Source organism: Microtus oregoni, unplaced genomic scaffold, assembly GCF_018167655.1.
Source record: "Microtus oregoni isolate MIOR12 unplaced genomic scaffold, Mior012 000010F_ref0000083, whole genome shotgun sequence".
NCBI lineage: Eukaryota > Metazoa > Chordata > Mammalia > Rodentia > Cricetidae > Microtus > Microtus oregoni.
The window spans coordinates 45265505-45270362 of NW_024543069.1; the positions used below are offsets into that span (position 1 = coordinate 45265505).

The following is a 4858-nucleotide window of genomic DNA, read 5'->3' on the forward strand; positions in this document are numbered from 1 at the left end:
CCCATGCCTGCTTCAGCATCACAGGGCATGGATTTCATTGTGTTCATTTGTCAAATGACATAGACCTTATTGACCAGACCAAATTCCATCCAGCCATTCGCCCTCACCTCTCTTAAACAAACATGGACACCCACAAGCACACATGTTTGTACAGAGGATTCTAGCTAGAAAATGGAGAAACAATTCAGTCCCAGAACAGCAGAAACCAAGAATTCCTCAGACAATAGACGAGCCATGTTTACAGTCACTTTATATTGATCGGTGTGCTCTTTCATGCAAGAGTTTTTCACAAAATGTCCCCTTTGCCTTCACAGCCAGGCACTGCAACCCTCAAAGCAAGCTGCTGTGATTTTGATGGTCGTTTACAAAATGACCTGATTGATGCTGGCGGGAAGAGTTTTGTTTTGGGGTTTTTGGTTTTTGTTTGTTTGGTTGGGGGAGGTTGTTGTTCTCGTGGGGAGTGATTTTGACTTTGGGTTGGGGTTTTGAATTTGGAAACAGAATTTCATGGAGCTCAGGTGTGCGTCAAATTTGCTTTGTAACCTTTGATGGTCTTGAACGTGGACAGAATCCTTTCAAATTGAATTTTAGCCTTGATTCTGTGGCATCTGGATGAAAAGCTTAATGAGATCAGGCCTTAGGCCTGATCCTTTCTCTAATCTTTGATATAACTAATGACGTTATTATAAGCTGGAGTCTGGGCCGGGGTGATAGCTCAGTAGTAAAGTGAGTTTGCTCTTCAGGCACCCACATTGAGAAACAGAGCTAAAGAAGGCTGGCGTGGCGGCATGCAATTGGAACCTGAGTACTGATGAGGGACAGTCAGGAGGAAACGGGGACTTGCTAGCCTGTCAGCTGAGCCTACTCCGTGACCTCCAGGTGGAACTTCACAACTGAGGTTTCTACTTCAGGCCTCTACATGCCATGCACACATGTGCACACGCGCCTGTAAACACATGCACGAGCCAGTACACAGGAACACATACCACAGCCAAAATAAGCCGAACTTTCTTTCCACTAATTATTTAGAAAATCCAACACATGCGCTATACATAAAACTAACACTAATGAAACCAGAGGTGGCTTCATTAGATAAAGCAAGGCTTTTTATTTTAAATGCCTGCCCCCTCCCTAATACTTTCCATTAAAGAAGTCTTGGTCTGCTACTACTGAAGAATACTGTCTTTCCTTCCAAACACTGCTTCAGAGCAGCTTGTGGTAGCTTGTAACTCGAATCTTGCAGAGGCATGAGGGTCAGGAGTTCAAGGCCAGTCTTCTTGGCTACGTAAGGAGTTTCAGATTAGTCGATGCTACCTCAGACATTGCCTAAAAAATAAAAAAATAAATAAATAAAAATAAAAAACTTCTTTCCGGACCAGGCCGTGCAGGAGGCGCCATCATGGGTGTTGACATCCGCCACAACAAGGACTGAAAGGTTCGGCGCAAGGAGCCCAAGAGCCAGGACATCTACCTGCGGCTGCTGGCCAAGCTGTACAGGTTTCTGGCCAGGCGAACCAACTCCACCTTCAATCAGGTTGTGCTGAAAAGGTTATTCATGAGTCGCACCAACCGGCCACCTCTGTCCCTGTCCCGGATGATCCGAAAGATGAAGCTTCCCGGTCGAGAAAACAAGACGACTGTGGTTGTGGGGACGGTCACAGATGACGTGAGGATTCTCGATGTGCCCAAACTGAAGGTGTGTGCACTGCGGGTGAGCAGCCGGGCCCGAAGTCGCATCCTCAAGGCTGGGGGTAAGATCCTCACCTTTGACCAGCGGGCCTTGGAGTCTCCCAAGGGCCGTGGCACTGTGTTCCTGTCTGGACCTCGGAAGGGCCGAGAGGTGTACCGGCATTTTGGCAAGGCCCCAGGAACCCCACACAGCCATACCAAACCCTATGTCCGCTCCAAGGGCCGGAAGTTTGAACGTGCCAGAGGCAGAAGGGCCAGCCGCGGCTACAAAAACTAACCCTGGATCTTACTGTTATTAAAAGGCTTTGGATGTTGAAAAAAAAAATAAATAAAAAATAAAAAACTTGCTCAGGTACAGCCAGTTTTTTTTAAATCTCAGGAAACTGACACTCTCTAGACTTCCCTTCCTTCTTCCCTTCTTTCCTACTTTCTCTTCTTGTCCTCCTTTGCCTTCTTCCCCTTTCTCTCCCTTCCTGTCCCCACTCTCCCTCCTTCTCTTCTCTCTCTTCTCCTCCTAGTCTCCCCCTCCCCTCTTTTGCTCTCCCCTTCTCCCCTCCCCCTCATCCTCCCTCGCCTGAATACTTGAATCGTCTAAAGCACAAGGAGACTATTGATTTCTTCCAGGACCTTAATTGGAAGAACAGCTTTATCTCCCAGGCAGACAGACACTACACAAATGTTTGGTTTACTCTGTATCGCAGCGTTAACAAGGTCCTTACAGGTTCAAGGAAAATGATTGTAGGACTTCTCTAGGAGGACTCAGCATTCCGGAAGAAGGAAAAAAAAGAAAAACTAATAGATAAGCGGAGGAGACTGAAGCATTTTTAAAGGGCCCCCAGCTGGACGAGATTCTACAGGGGAAGGTGGAACACTGGGTTTAGAGGCCAAATAGAAGGAGAAAAGCTAGGGTCTGCTCTCACAGCCCCTCCCTAGACCATGTAGAATGCTGCCCTTAATACTGTCCAGACCACAGGAAATGCTACCTAAGAAAGCTCTTCATCCCGCTTTCCCCTGGTCGGCCGAGATTTCAATGAGCTTTAAAAGGCAGGTCCTCGCTCCATAAGCCCTGTGGGCTGCCTTCTGCCTTTAGTTCCTCCTCAAGCTGCCACCAGGAAAGGAAGTTAAAGGGCTGCTAAGCTGGGCTGCTGCTCCCTTAGTGGAGAGCTCACTTAGCATGCTCAAGCCCTGTTCAACTCCCAGAGCCACACAAACCAGGAATAGTGGTGCCTACCTGTAATCCCAGCATTCAGGTGGGTGGCCGGTCCTTTGTTCAGATGCCATCTGTTAACTCTCTTCAAAACAGACCTTGTGGTTCTGGTTCCCTGCCATGGGAAACCTGCTGAGTCTCATTGGACCTGAAAATCTAAAGGGCTTAGAATGCCCACAGAGACCGTGATTGGTGGAGTGTAGCTTTCTCTCTATCAGAGACGCAGGACACAGCAAGACACTTGTTGCATTCTCTTTCTCTGTCAAGAAATGTTCTCTAGAAGCACTTGAGTTTGATCTCTCGCTTACACACACACATCCAAACATGCATACACACACATTCAAACATGCATGCACACATATTCAAATATGCATACACACAACACACAAAATAATAGAATTTGCTAACAAGCAGGAACATGAATAGCTTTATAAGCTATCTCTGGGTCTTCCAACCTCCTTTTCTGTTCTTCCATGAGCCTTTCATTGTCTCCAGTAGGAGCCCATAGTCTGACAAGCCCATGCTTACAAGGCCCCGCAGTCCAACGCTATCGTGAGGCCTCTCCAGTTCCCTCCCTGCTGTGTCGTCTGGACTCCACTGCCACTGTCATCTCATGGCCATCTCTGGCCAGGCTCAGGACCTGCCTGCCATGCCCCCTCCTTGGTGCACCTTTGCAATGACGAGGTTCATTGTTTGTTCTCCTCACAAAATCAGAGACCGTGTCTCCTTTGTTCTCTTTCCCAGCAGGGTTTAGCACAATACCTGGCTTCTGGAAGAGCCTCACAAATATTTACTTAACAGAAGAATACAAGCAGAGGTACTGGGGTCAAAACAGGTTTTTAAAAAAAAAATCCTTCAAACACTCCTAAGTCATTACGACAGCACAGGGGCAAGCGTGACACTTGTCTAAGAGGCCCCGCCTTGTCAAGGTGGTGAGGGTGGGTCAGGTAAGGGCTTTGACCTCTATGCAAGAGCTGGCAGTTATGCTTTGGAGACACCACACAAGGAAGCTAGAAGAGGTGAGGATGAGTTCAGTGAAGCCGACTTCCTGTGGCCATCACTGTTATCCTTTCTCCTCCCCCAAGTCCAGCATCTGCACAAACCAGGCAGCGCTAGCCTCCGTTATCCCCGCCCCACCCCTAGGGCTACATCTCATGACCCACAGCCCTTGGTTATTGCTGACTCAGGTCCTGTTCTTTCTCCCAGGTCTTATCTGTGCAGTAAGACAATTGTTTTGGGTTCCCATTGCAGGTTTTTATTTCCAATGCTTATTTAGGGAGGACTGACGGGGGCGTTGGAGGAGTAAGATGAGGGAAGGACGAAGATTGGGGGGTTTAAATAGCACTCGATTTACAGCTGTTGTATAAAACCAGCTTTTTAATAGATGTTATCCTGGCTCTGCCTGAGTCAAGTAGAGCAAGATTATTTATTTACTTTTTTGTTAATATTTTAAAGGAAATCTTAATCCTAGTTTTGAAATTCCCCAGAGGATCTTCAGTAGCGCAAAGGGTGTTACAAAATTCTCAACTTGATTGAAGTGAAATTATTCAACCCAATAAACATGTCACACAATACAGTGCCGGGCCAGGGAGAGGGGGCCTGATGAAATCAAGTGGACCAGCTTTTAAGACTCCCCAAAGGACAGTCAGCACAGGGTAAGTGATTCCTTGGTGATGAGACTGGTTTTGTTTCTGTAACCTCATCTTTCCTCCATAATCACCCTGTTTCTGTTCATACATGCTGTGGAAGGCAATAGGGACACCAAGAATAGCTCCCCTAGACCAATCCTGACCACGCTGTCTGAACTCACAGCACCCTGAGCAGGACGGCATAGCTATCAATACTCCAAGGGAAAACTCAGCACTCGGTAAACAGCTCCAGATTCAAGTAGATGCTCAGGTCTGCCAGAGCCTTCGAGCCTGTGCTGGACTTCAGGGCTGCACCCTGAGTGGTTGTGGATAT

General features: G+C 47.5%; 1 pseudogene; it reads left to right on the plus strand.

Moving 5' to 3' along the window:
• Positions 1-1388: 1388 nt before the first annotated feature.
• LOC121452952 lies at positions 1389-2014 on the plus strand (annotated as a pseudogene).
• The last annotated feature ends 2844 nt before the right edge of the window (positions 2015-4858 follow it).